This window comes from Sturnira hondurensis, unplaced genomic scaffold (assembly GCF_014824575.4).
Source record: "Sturnira hondurensis isolate 20B ecotype Veracruz unplaced genomic scaffold, ASM1482457v3 Scaffold0021214, whole genome shotgun sequence".
In the NCBI taxonomy this organism is placed as follows: Eukaryota; Metazoa; Chordata; class Mammalia; order Chiroptera; family Phyllostomidae; genus Sturnira; species Sturnira hondurensis.
In genome coordinates, this window is record NW_028093845.1 from 401,114 (window position 1) to 415,087 (window position 13,974).

Here is a 13,974-nt window from a genome sequence, read left to right on the forward strand (position 1 = left end):
GTGAAAAAATCTGAAGTCTCTTTGTGACTTAAAGTCTGGAGCTTTGTAATTTATAGACTTTATAATTTTAATCTTATAGAGTGTTGCAGCTACAAAAGTGTGTTCTGATCCTTGATTACTATGTAATGGAGGAGGTGTGGGGAGAGGTGCCCAGAAGGTTTGAGTCACTGAGTTGGAATAAAACTTGAGGTACTTAGTGTTTCATGTTACATCTTTGGGGGGTACCAAATTACTTCATTTGAAGGAATGGTACAAATAAAAGACATAAGTGGATGATTTGGTACAAGTTATAGAAAAGGTAAAGGTAACTCCCACATGCATGCACTGCTTGGTGACCAGGAAGGACACCCCCTGGGCTGTGGGAAGGCAGCCTAAGACTCAGCTCTCTACTGTCTCCCAGAGTGTGCTTGTCAAAGACACCATCTGCCAGGCCAGGTCCAGGGGACCCTAACCTGCACACATTGGTTTTGTGGTCATCCAGTTATTTGATGGACTTACTTATTCATCCAGGTAGTGAGTCTCAATGAAGTCACACAAATGAGGGTCAAATTTTTCAGTGGCCAGTTTGTATAAATCCAGTAGTGACTGATTCATACTGTTTCCAAGTGTAATGCACACTTCATTGCACTCAGCCCATTTTCCCAGTCATCAGTCTGGTTTCTTGATATCCTGAAGGAAGATTTGGCCACCTCATTGGTCCTGCAGCTTTATCAATTTCTCAGCATGTTTCCTCTTCTCATGAGATTGGTGAATAAAACATTTGGCAAAGTTCTTCAAAGCCGCATCTTCGTGGTTGAAGTAGCCAGACACGGACAGGTAGACAGACTGGGAAGCATGAGCTCCATGTTGATCCGGCGGTTGCAGGTGGCCTCAGAATCCTGGTGGTAGTTCTGGTGCACCTTCAGGGTGGACGTGGTCATTATGATGGGCAGCTGAGAACAGGCAGCTTTGCCCATCATGATGACCATATGGTGGAGTGGTGGCCGGGGGTGGAGGCATTGGGCCAGTCCAAGGGCACTGTGAGGAAGTGGCAGAGAGATGGATCTGGGAGGCTGGCTGGGATAGGTATCCAACACTGGGTTCCATTCAAACACCATTGAAACAGAAAACCAAGGCAACTCTCGGGGAAGGAAGACTGTCTCATGTTACTCTTGACTTAGAGTATCTTCCACAGACAAGACACTTAAAGATCTTCTCTCCAACATTTGCATTTCTGCACAACAACATATTACATAGATTGCTGTAGTTTATGTGTAAGGTTAAAATGATGTAGCCAGAATTGTTTTTTTCTTTTTCCTGTAATCACAGGCTATACTATAATAACTGGAAAAATGTGCAAATATCAAGCCCTGGCCATTCTGCTGATACAGGGGGGAAACACACATCTGGTGTGCGTTTGCATCTGCAGAAATAAACAACTAGTGAGGACACTAAAAGTATCCAGGCAGTTTAAACACTGACCTAAGGAAAACGAAGGGGAAGTATTTACATAGATCTTTTTTAATTTGTTAATTTTTAATTTTTTTAAGATTTTATTCATTTATCTTTAGAGAGAAAAGGAAGGAGAGAAGGAGAGAAACATCAGTGTGTGGTGGCCTCTCACGCGACCCCCACTGGGGACCTGGCCTGCAACCCAGGCATGTGCCCTGACTGGGAATTGAACCATGATCGTGTGGTTCACAGGCCCGCGCTCAATCCACTGAGCTACACCAGCCAGGGCTATATCTTTTTTTCTTATCTCATTAGTATGTATAGGGGAGCTTTTGACTATAACTTGACACAATGATTTTGAAGTACTTCATCTTATAATATTTAGTAGCTCTTAAAGAGTGACCATTTGGACAAAATTATTACCCCAGGGCTCAGCTGCTTCTTCAGGTTAGCCAAATATTTTGAGTCTGGAAATATGACTGGAAATTACATCAAAAAAGATTTTTGCCTGAATTATCTAATACTTCCTCATTTTGGGGTAGGCCAAAAATATTGTCATAGAAACCATGTGCTGTTTCTGCTTTTCATCTGCATTGAAACATGGAGAAACCGTGGTCAGAGTTTCAGTATCAGAATCCTATGTGGTGTTTTCTTCTTTTTTCCCTGGCGAAGGGCTTTTCTATAGTGGTTGCAATTCAGGGTGAAATCTGAGATCTGGTTTTCTCTCTTGGCTGCACTGGATCAGCTCTCCTTGGCTTATTAAAAAGGAAACATCAACTTTCCAATTTACTCTCTAAAATTGGTTGCTGCAGCTCCCTGCTGGAGTGGAAAGGCACCATCTGTTTTAATAATACTGATGGTGGAAGCGGGGAAAAGGTTGTGAAATGCCACTGGGAGAGCTCTGGGCAATCACAGTTCCATTTGGAGAATTGCCTTTTAAGTTCATGACTGTGGGTGAAACCTGGCCATGCCAGGTAGAGGATTAGTCAACCTGGACTCACAGGCTGGGGGGAGAATGGATAGAGCTTGCACATACAGGCCAATCAGCATGGAAAAGTTACCTGAACACCAAACAAGCAGGGAGAAATGTGGGACAGCAGAAACAGTTAAAGAAAGATGGTCAGGGTCTGCCAAAACTTTTTAAGGTTTTTTTAAAATGTTCTGATGCTGTTTGTTTTTGTTTGGCCGTTGATCATTATTGGAAGGTGATAAATTCTCTTCACTATCCTAAGCACCCCCTTCCTAAGACAGTTAATCTCTGATGGGAGAATACCCTTTTCCTGCCACTGAAACAGAGATTTCATTCCTCAGCTTTGAAAACTCTGCAAATCACTCACTCACTCATTCACCCATGGGCTGCTGGGAGGAACCAATGGGTGCTTACCAGGAATGGGTGTTTAGTAACTAGTACAAAGACAACTATATACAAATGTACACAAACAAAAATACATTCAAACACACACATACACACCAAAACACACAAACCCATGTACCATACATACACATAATACAAAAAACACACACATAAATACACATATACACATGCGCACAAACAAAACCCACACAATCATTCAAACACAAGGCACACAGAAACCCACACATACATACAGGTGCACATATGTGCACACACAGACTCTCGGGTGATTCCCAGCCTTCTAGGAAAAGGGATCTCAGTCGACTTCAACGTCTTTCACAGGCAGCACCTGTTGTTCTGTTTTGCTTCTTTCCAGCGGCTGAAATGCAACTTGCAAATTCATGAGCACCTTCTGGAGTCAGTCTTGTGTAAAAACGTATTTTAACTTATTAGACTCTGCCCCTAAGACCAGTGTTGATTTTTAAATGTAACCCTGAAGATACTCAGGGGTGACTTAGCAAAATTTAACTGAGTATTAAAAGACGAGCTTAGAACAGCAGGTGTGATCCTGCAAAGATAAATATAATGCTGTTACTGGCATTGATTTCTTTAGCATCTTATCAAATGCCCTGTTGTGGCAACAGTCTCTTTCTGTTTCCCCTCTGCTTAACTAGAAGATGACTCAATCGGCAGACCAAGAAACCGTGGCACAATTACAACATTCAAAACAGCTTGTGTGTAACAGCTCATAGCTCCTCTCGAATTGGATCCTGCCTCTCTGAGCTAAATGCCAGTTAACGGATTCCTAAAAATACCCTCTGACATGAGTCATCCTCTTCCAAGGGCCTTAGAGAATGTTTTCCACAGATACGGCAGGGCTCCGAGCAGGGCCATGCTTCTGGGTGAGTCATGTGGAGAACCTTCATCAGCGCCATGCTATGTTATATCTTCCATGTTCCCTGGCACTGAGCTGGGGTTGCTGAAATGCTTTGTTGAAATGTGAGCCTCTGCAGCCGTTTCAGCTCCTCCTCCCACACTGGTTCCCGAAAGAACAGGACTCTGTGCCAAAGGAAGTTGCTTCAGGTGTCTGGGTCACTCAGTATTTGCTGTGTCCCAGATGAGGGAGAGGAGGAAAACCCAAAGTCAGAAATAAGCAGTGTAACTGGGCTTCAAACAGGAAACCCATCATTCTTAAAACTGTCCTTTTTCAACTCTAGCACTGAAAGGTACGCAGCAGACTTTGTTAGGGCAGGAGGTGTGTGAGAAACGGATATTCAAGCCACCCTAGATCACTGCCAAGTCAGCGGGATGGAGAGGACACTGGGGGCCCTTCTGCACCCCCTACTTCTGTTACGGAGCCTCCAGTGGGCAGAGTCCACTGACCCCTGACCCTCATGGAGTTATAAAGATGGTGTAACCACCTCCAGCAATAGTTGCACTTTATTAGAGAATCGTGGAAGACATGGGAAATTATATTCTTTAATAGTGGGATTTCAGACATAAGCGTGTCTCTTGGGGGAGGAGAATCTAACGCTCCTGAAATTATACAACATAAAACATCACAGAAGATGGATGTACGCATAAGGATAACACAGATGCTTCAGATTCTTCTTTAGAATAGTTGGGATATAAGTTATAAATTTAAAAACAGGAGGAAATGTTTATTCTGATTATTAGCTCAGACAGTAAAACTATCTGAATTTGAAAATATACCATTGAGAAGCACATGGGCCAGTTAACCCTTTAGTAAAATGGCTTTAGCCTCTGCCTGTCACAGAACAAGCCTTTATAGTCTTGTTTTCATATTTAAAATATTCAACATTCCCTTGTTCCCAACTAAGTGCTTGCCAGTTCTACCATGATTAAAAAAATCCATTTGAAACTCATGTGTGTGATTTAGAAGGACATCATACTAACATCTCTCAGGCCAACAAGAGGTTAGAAGGTTCTCTAGAGATCATTTAAGAATCTATAGTTTTGAAACTTTCAGGTTAAAAAACATGTCCATCATTAGGTAATCTTAATATTTAATATTAAATCTTCATATTTAATCTTAACATAATTTTAAGAGCAACTGATTGATTTTTTTACTGCGTTAAAGTTCACATAACATGAAAGTCACCATTTTCATTGTCTTAAAGTATAAGACACCAGCAGCATTCAGTATATTCACATTGTTCTGCAATCACCACCTTATCCAGTACCGAACACTTTTATCATTTAAAAGAAAGCCCTGCATCCGTTAAACAGTGTCCCCTTCCCACACCCCTGGAAAACCTTAATCTGATTTCTGTCTCTACAGATCTATCTATTCTAGATATTTCATATGAATGAAATATGTAACTTTGGGGTCCAGCTTCTTTAACTTAGCATAATGTTTTAAGGGTCATCCATGTTGTGGCATGTATCAGAACTTTATTCCATTTTATGGATGAAAAATATTCCATTCTATGAATATACTACATTTTGTTTATCTCCTTATCCATAACTGGGCATTTGGATTATTTCTACCTTTTGGATATTATGAGAATGCGGCTATAAATATTCACGTGCAAGTTTTAGTGAACACCTGTTTTCAATTCTTTTGGGCGTTCACTCATTGCTGAGTCATATGATAGTTCTATTTTGAGCTTTTTGAAGAACTGCCAACTTGTCTTCCACGTTAAAGCGTTAACACAATAGGCGGACTCTTGGTTGTCCTCAGAGTTGGATGGCATTGCGTGGAAGAAGAATCTATAGCCCTGTGTGTTTTTTAATTAAATAAACCATCTCCCACCACTCCTTCAGTGGCAGATTTCTTGGAAGGAGGAAGTATGTGCACCCTTATCCTTCACATTCTCAATGCATGATTGCCTAATCCCAATCTTCTACTTTTTTTTTTTGCCACGGAGCAGTTTCATAATAAGATCCTCAGTACTATGTTGATTTCTGTCTTAGTCTGTTTGTGCTGCCATAATGGCATACTACAGACTGGATGACTTACAAATAACAGACTTTTATGTCTCACATTTCTGGAGTCTGAGAGTCTGAGATTAGGGCCCAGGCAGATTCGACGTCTGGTGGGAGGCTCCTTCCCGATTCATAATAGGTGACTTCTCTCTCATCGTTATGGAGTTGAAAGGCTGAGAGAGCTCTCTGGGATCTCTTTCCGAAGGCCACTAATTCCATCATGAGGGCTCCACTCTCATAACCTCATTACCTTCCAGAAGCCCAGCTGCTTAATACCACCATCTTGGTGTCATCCTATGGATGTGGGGACACAGCATGCGGTCCATAGGAGATTCCATGTCCGTCCTCCTGTTTCGGTGTTCCTACTCCTTGGTCTTCCACTAGGGGTGATGCCGTTGGCCCATCCTTCTGCTTGGAGCACTCTTTTCTGTTGGCATACCACTCTTCTTATTTTTGCTCTTTTTTTCCCTCCTGATTCTTATGTAGCCACACTGAATATTGTCAACTGTCTTTGCTACCAATTTCAGTTCTTCTTTCCCCATTCTGAGTTCAAGGATGGCTATTTACCCTTAGTCAATACTCTCCTTAAACCATCTTACGCATATTCCTTGCTGGTTGCTTTGGTAATGAGTGTGATTGATAATCCATCTGCTTCCTGACATTGAAGAGCCAGGTTATGTTCTCTTACTCTGTTTCCAGTTCCCAAATCCTGGAAGGTGGGGAACAGTCAGGCAACAGGAGCAAGAAGAGTAAAGACATATAGAAAGGGAAGGCTTTAGGAGACACTGCTTTTTGTTACTCTCAGTATTAGTAGCACTCAGCAGTTCTATTCAGTGTCCTCAAATGTTTGTACAGATGACTTAAAATATCTGCCAAGAAAAAGAAAAGCAAGGCTTTCCATGCAGTATTCACAATAGAGAGGATTCTGTTTTATAAAAGAATTCACTTACTCCAGAAATGATTCATTCATAGGTTCGTCTGAATACCAGATAAATCTTGATTTCAAGCCACTAGACCATCAGTTCTGCAAAATGAGCAGTTCCCTCAGCCTCTCACAATGGCTTCATCTTCTTTCACAAAGCAAGAGACATTGGGATAGAAGTTCTCTAATATATATTAAAAAGTTTGGGGCAGATTTTTGCATGCAAACAAAAAAGAGAGAATCATACTAACTAAAAAAGAAATATTTGGAAAGATAACTAGTAGTTTATAGGAAATCTGGAAAATGAGTGAAGAAACAGAGGAAACCAGGCCACCCAAGTGCCAGTGTATTAGGCCCAGAGATTAGCCTTGGTTACCTTTGAACCTTCTCTTCTAAACCGTCACACTGTAGTCACCCTCAAGAATAATTCTCAGCTGGTACTAGGTCCTTCTGTGACTTTTTAAAATATCCTGATTTTAGGCATGAGATTGGCTCTCAAAGGCCATTACTTATATCCTAGCAACTGGGGGAAAGAAGAGGAAAGCCACCACCCAGGCTTCTGATCAGAGTGGGACTTGGTGCCTTGAGGCCACAAAGACATCAAGAGACAGACTCCCTAAAATGTGAACAGTTTTGTAGAGCTGGGAGGGAGATATATATTTACCACATCGAGTCACAGATTGGTAAAAGACATTCTTGAGAGATGGCTGTGCATGGTGCTGGAAACCCAAGTTACTGGGCTCCAGGCAGCAGTGTGAGCATTGTGAGGCAGGCAGAGGTCAGGAAAGGAGGGTGCAGGAAGAAGCAAGTCAGGAAAGTAAAAAATGATTAAATGAGGAGAGAAAGAGATAACAAGGGGAAAAAGAGTTCTCCAGAAAAATATTACCTACCTCCTATTTGGGGCTAAGCCAGGTTTTTGGAGTCTAAAATTTATATAGGTCCTACAATCCTCTTTAAAAGGAGGAGCAAACAGCCCTGACCAGGTGGCTCAGGTGATTGGAGCATCATCCTGTACACCCAAAGGTTGTGGGTTTGATTCCCCCATGACACATACCTAGTTTGTAGGTTCGATCCTTGGTTTGGGGCCTGTGTGGGGAGTAACCGGTCAATGTCTCTCTCTCTCACACTGATGTTTCTCTGTCTCTCTCTTTCTAAAACAAATAAAGAAAAAACATATCTTCAGGTAAGGAAACAGCTTGACAAAGGGGTTAATATCCAAAATATGTAAAGAACTCACACAACTCAACACTAAACAAACAAACAATGCAGTTAAAAAATGGGTTGGGAATCTGAACAGACACTTCTTCCAAGAAGACACACAAATGGCAACAGACATATGAAAAGATGCTTGACTGCACTGGCTAGTAGGGAAATGCAAATCAAAACTACAATGAGAGACCACCTTACACCTGTGAGAATGGTGATTATCAACAAAGCGAGTAATAATAAGTGTCGGAGAGGTTGTGGAGAAAAAGGAACCCTCATCCACTGCTGGTGGGAATTTAAACTGGTACATCCACAATGAAAAACAGTATAGACGTTCCTCAAAAATATTAAGAATAGAGTTACCATCTGACCAAGCAACTTCTTTTCTGGGTATCTACCAGAAACATTTGAAAACATTTATTTACAAAGATATATGCACTCCTATGTTCACTGCAACAATTATTCACGGGGTCCAAGACATGGAAACAACCAAAGTGTCCTTCTCTAGCTGATTGGATAAAGATGTGATACATAATACAATGGAATACTTCTTAGCCATAAGAAGAGATGAAATACTGACATTTGCAACAACATGTATGAAATTGAGACTATCATGCTAAGTGAAATAAGACATAAAAAATCAAGAATCATGATTTTACTCATATGTGGGATACAAAACTGAAAACAACACATGAATAAACAAGAAAAACAAAACTCATAGACACAGGCAACAATGGTAGTTACCAGAAGGAAGGGGGGGGGGGTGAATGGTAGTATAGGGTAAAGGGGGCTAAATATATGGTGATGGAAGATGATTTGATTTTGGGTGGTGAGCACACAATGCAATGCACAGACAATGTATCATAGAAAGGTATTCATGAAACCTATATAATTTTATTAACCAATGTCACCCAATAAATTAAATGAAAAAAGAAAAAAGAGCAAAATTGTGAATATAAATATATTAGTACAAAAATGAATATTTATTTAGAATGAGAGCAGAGAGCCTAACGAATTACTGTGACTTTGGAGTTCAGGACCCTTGCTGAGACTTCTCTAGGCCTTTGACAAGTACACACGAAAAAGGCCCCTCCACTACAGCACACCATGGCTTTTAGTGGCCCCCTCTCTCACAGGGGTGCACAAAGCTTCACGAACTGCTTTGGGAACCTTCTTCGACTCCCCTCTGTCCCCATTGGAGGGACAGGCCTAATTAGATGTTCATCCAGACATTCATTAAAACACAGTGGTTGAGGATGTATCCTATGTCAGCCCTGCTAAGGATACAAAAGTAAACAAGACAGAAATGGCCACTGCCTTATGGTAATTAACACATCAGTAGATAGAAACGGCTTCTAAAAAAGGTAAGAAGGTTTTGATGCTGTAATCACTCTTCTGTTCAGCTCACTAAGAAACAAACACACCTAGGATATTTTATTGTATGTGGAACATCTATACTTCAGACTTATAACCAAAATTTTCTATAACACTGGCTCTATTATATAAATAAAGCCAGAATTTACAGTTAGCAACTAGACTACATGGCACATCCTCTGTATGTGATGGGCAGAGAAGAAGTGGGAGAGGGAAGGGGAGGAAGGAGGGACTGGCCCACTTGGGGGAGGGGCAGCTATGTGACACAGTGTCGCAGGAAAGAGCCCAGTCACAGGGAAAGTGATGCTCCAGGGAGGACAGCTGGGAATCCTTCTTCTCCCACAGTCCCAGAGAAGCAGAAACTTCCCAGAGCTCCAAGAGTTTATAAAATCAACACCACTTTACAATAAAGAACTCATTTTAAAAAGTTCTCAATTAATAAGGGCTAGGACACATGACTTGAGAGACACTGCTCTGAACACATTCATACTTCTCTCAAAAAACAGGTCTTTGTAATAGCTACCAGATGTTAGGTCTACAAAGGATGAGATACATCACAAATTTATAAGCATATGCACAAAACTGTGCACACATACACATATACATTAAACACACATCCCAAGTGAGTGTGGCACATAAAGTATGAAACCAGTATCTTTATAACTGTTTTGTTTCTGCCATGCTGCACAGAGCACGTCAGCCCTTCTCAAAGGTCCTTGAAGCCAAAATGTAATTCCACGAACACTCCATTATCATCTGTTTCTGAAGCATCTCATTGAAAAATATTTTATCTAAAATACTGCCCACAATGGAGCCATTTATGCCAGGCCAGGTGAGCAAAGAAGGTTAAGGGGTTGATCCCTGAGATCACTTGTTTAGAAAAATAGCCCACATTTGTGTTTTAGATTATAACAAAATTTTAAGCATTAAAATGCTTTAAAAAGCGATAGAAACATTTTCCCCACGTTTTGAATTTTTATTTCCACTAGACTCGTTGATACTTGGCTTCCTTTTACCTGAGCCTGTCCTCTGCCCCATGCCTGGAACTGTGGGTCCTTTCACATGTTTGCAGTGTCATTATTTTACCAACCTGAGTCAGACCCATTGGATCCACTCTCCCTGCGCTAGCCCGCAGACCACCCTGAGGATGGAAGTGCGTTGCAAGCCACTGTCTTGACACTGCTGCTCACTGGGGTTCATTTGAAGCTGTGACAGCTGTAGCCGCACCATAAACAGAATGGAAACACTACTCAAGTTATTTGTGGACACAGTTGGGGACAAGTGGAGCTTCTGAACCTCACAGGGCAATCATATTCTTGTAGCATATTACAAGAAATGCGATATTCCTTATTGACCTCAGCAATCTTAGAATGAGAAGAAAGGAGAAACCTTTCTTTTCAGTATCCAGCTAAATAAACAATGCAAGAAGGCAAGTTATATACACAGAATTCAGACACCCACTGTCCTCTTCTCCAGTTACCACTGGCAGGCCTAAAATGTGAGTCAATTTAGTTCATTAAGATTCAGATGAATTCAAAGCAGTATTTTCACTTTATTGAAAAAGTTGACCTGTCACAAAATCTATTGTTCTGTGTATATACCAAGCAATGTTCACCTATGATTTGGGTGAAATTGAGCTGGTACACTTCCAAGAATCTTGTAGATGAATGAAGATTCTAGTATTCAAACCTGGTATGAATGGCCTTTTTAAAAATATTAACTTTCATTTCCTTAGTAACTCTTTAAATATATATGTATGCATATATGTGTATATATATAAATTCCTTCTGTTTTAATCACATAATTTACGGCTCAGGTTATTCAATAACTTCTGCCCCACCATTACCACTATGAAATAAATAGACAAAGAAATCATAAAAATTCAAAATCAGGCTCAGTGAAGTTTGTTGTCTTTTTAAGACCTTCCAAATTGTGTATCAAAAGATAAAAGCCAAATTATGTTTATACCAGAAAAGTCCATTATTCAGAAAATGACTGCATATCTATGTAGAACTATCCTTCCTTCTGATTATTCACTCTCAACCCACCCCCACCCCAAACTCTTTCAGGAAACTTAGCATCTGCCTGTTTGTCTTCACCACCTTGCACACACACAAATCATTCAGTGTGCCCAACCCGTGTCTCTACCTGGACATTGGCAGTCTCCCATAAATTGTATCTTAGTTTGGATTGTTCTCTTCTCTTCCATGAGATTCACACCTCTCACTGAGAACAGCCCTATTGCACAGCAAAAATATCTCAGTGCGGTTAGAGTTGTAATGCAAAACATTGATAATCTTTTTTTCTTTCTTCTCTCTCCTTCCCTCCCTCCCTCCCTCCTTCCCTTCTTCCCTTCCTATCTTTCTTTTAAAAAGGAGTAGAAAATGCCTGAATTTGCAAATATTGGAGGACTGGTAGTGTTGAGTACCTGAGAGACTTTATACTTATTGATTTCACATTTAGTAATAATCAGGTTTATTGTTATCGATGTCAGTGGTGCATTGCTGTAGTGCAGCTGTGTGGGTGTAGAGGTGTGTAGAGAGGGTGTCTGCTTTGCCAGGGATGGGAAAGATGTCTCAACTTGACTGCAAACTTTGATTCACTGGTGATGCCTGCTTAGAGCAGTATGCAGAGAAGGATTTTATGGCCATTTCTAGGGTTTATCAAGACTGTAGACTCTTGTTAGCAATTTCTGTCCTGTGCACAGGATGGGATTTATAGTGTTTCTATTTTCAGTCACCTGTACAGTATCCTGTAATTATCAGAACTGCTGAGCTCTTCTTTTTCCTTTGCACCTGTCACTTTAGTGAGTGTCATCCACATCAATCTTGAGGTTGTCAATGAACTGGGATCTATCAGGTCTCCTGTTGATATTCTTCCCTTGTCCAAATCCATTATAATCTGTTGCTTCCAATCTCCTGTGGGTGGAGAATCAGATTATTCATTATGTTAAAATGGTGCGTATAATGGGCTGGTTTATGGACAGAGGAACGAATAAGATGGACAGATATAGAAGAAAAAATGTTAGCTGTAAAAAGTAGGTGATGGGTACATGAATTTTCACTGTGAAATTCTTTTAATTTTCTGGCATGTTGGAAATTTATATAACAAAATTGTTGGGGAGGGAATTGTGCTTGTGGTGATAATTAATTATCAATGATTTTTGTATGAAAGGATTGCCTAAAAATAAAGTGCATGTACTTTCATGGATATGACATAGTTTAATACACCATACTGGCCCTTCAGGCTCATTTTTACTTCCCCTTTTTGTTTTCTCAATATGAAAATATTAATAGTAAAATAAATGACATAGAGTTAACATATATTTTTTTAAAACCTTTGAGAAATAATTAAAAAAGGTGAAGCCCTTTTGCTGGCTTGTCCATTTTGCCTTGGCTTTTTTATTGTGTTGCAGTTGTGGGCAATGAAACACAAGTGACTTTTCTCTAAAATACAAACCTAGACTAAAACAACATTCTATTTGATGCTGACTTTTGTAGAAGAGAATTCCAACCACAATATATTGCTCTAAAAAGCAAAGGCAATTTAATTAATTTTATATAAATCTGGGAGAAATTTTAAAATCAATGGGGGATGCTGGGCATATATTTGAAATTCAAACCAATCTCTAATGGTTGAATCATATTTAAAAAATGAAGGACAAATACCATATGATCTCACCTTTAACAGGAAGCTAAACAACAAAACAAACAAGCAAGCAAAATATAACCAAAGACTGAGCAAATAGACTAACCATATATTTTGGTTATAACCAAAATATAACCAAATAGAGAACAGACTGACAATGACCAGAGGGGAGAGGGGAGGGAATTTCAGGGGAAATAGGGGAGGGTTTAGAGGAACATATAAAAAGGATACATGGACAACAACTGAGAAGGGTGGAAATGGGAGGGAGGGGGGAGCATGGGGGTGGGATGGGATGGGAGTAATAGACAGAAAACTGTACTTGAAAAATAATTAAATAAAAAATTGGCGGGAAAATAAATAAATAAAATCCTAACAGATTAAGAAAGTGAATGTACTGCAGGAATGATACAGGGTTTTAACAGGTCTTGAAGAGCTGATGAAAGACATCACAGAATCAGCAGAAAGAAATGGGTGGTATTTTTTTCTCATTAAAGAATCAGGTGAATGTTTATCCAACTTTTTTATATGAGTGAAATAATGTCACTAAACTTAATTGAAGTGGTTCATAGAAAACATGAGTATTTTACAAATATTCATTCAGTAACTAAACTGAAATAAGCAACGTCAGTAATGCTGACGTTAATTCTGGGCTCTGGGAGCTTCCTGCTTGTGTCAAGTATAAGAAAACAAAAACAACTTCTACATTGATGTAAGAGACTGGATTTAAAATTGGCCCTGATGAGAAAGTCAAGTGGAGCTTGGCATGAACTATCTCAGAAGCATATAAGCAGCAGTGCCTAGGGTCCTGGCAACATTGCCTGTATGAAAAATGCCAAGAGAATCATGGGTAATTGACTTCTTAAAACAACGGAATTCTATTTAATAGATTGTTCCGCACAGTTGGGCAGACAACGACCATAGTCTGTTTTCAGTGGTAAGTGTTCAGACCACAAAATTAATTGGAAATGTGACTGACATGAACAGGAGCCCAGAAGAGCAGCTCACTGAAAAGAAAGCTGAGATTCTGTAAACATATCTAGGTCCGCAGTCCTCAGCCTACTGCTCCTCAGTGGTATGGCAGGAAACATTG

General features: G+C 40.1%; 1 pseudogene; it reads right to left on the reverse strand.

Moving 5' to 3' along the window:
* Positions 1-229: 229 nt before the first annotated feature.
* On the reverse strand, positions 230-920 carry LOC118977134 (ferritin heavy chain-like; annotated as a pseudogene).
* Between the last annotated feature and the right edge of the window lie 13,054 nt (positions 921-13,974).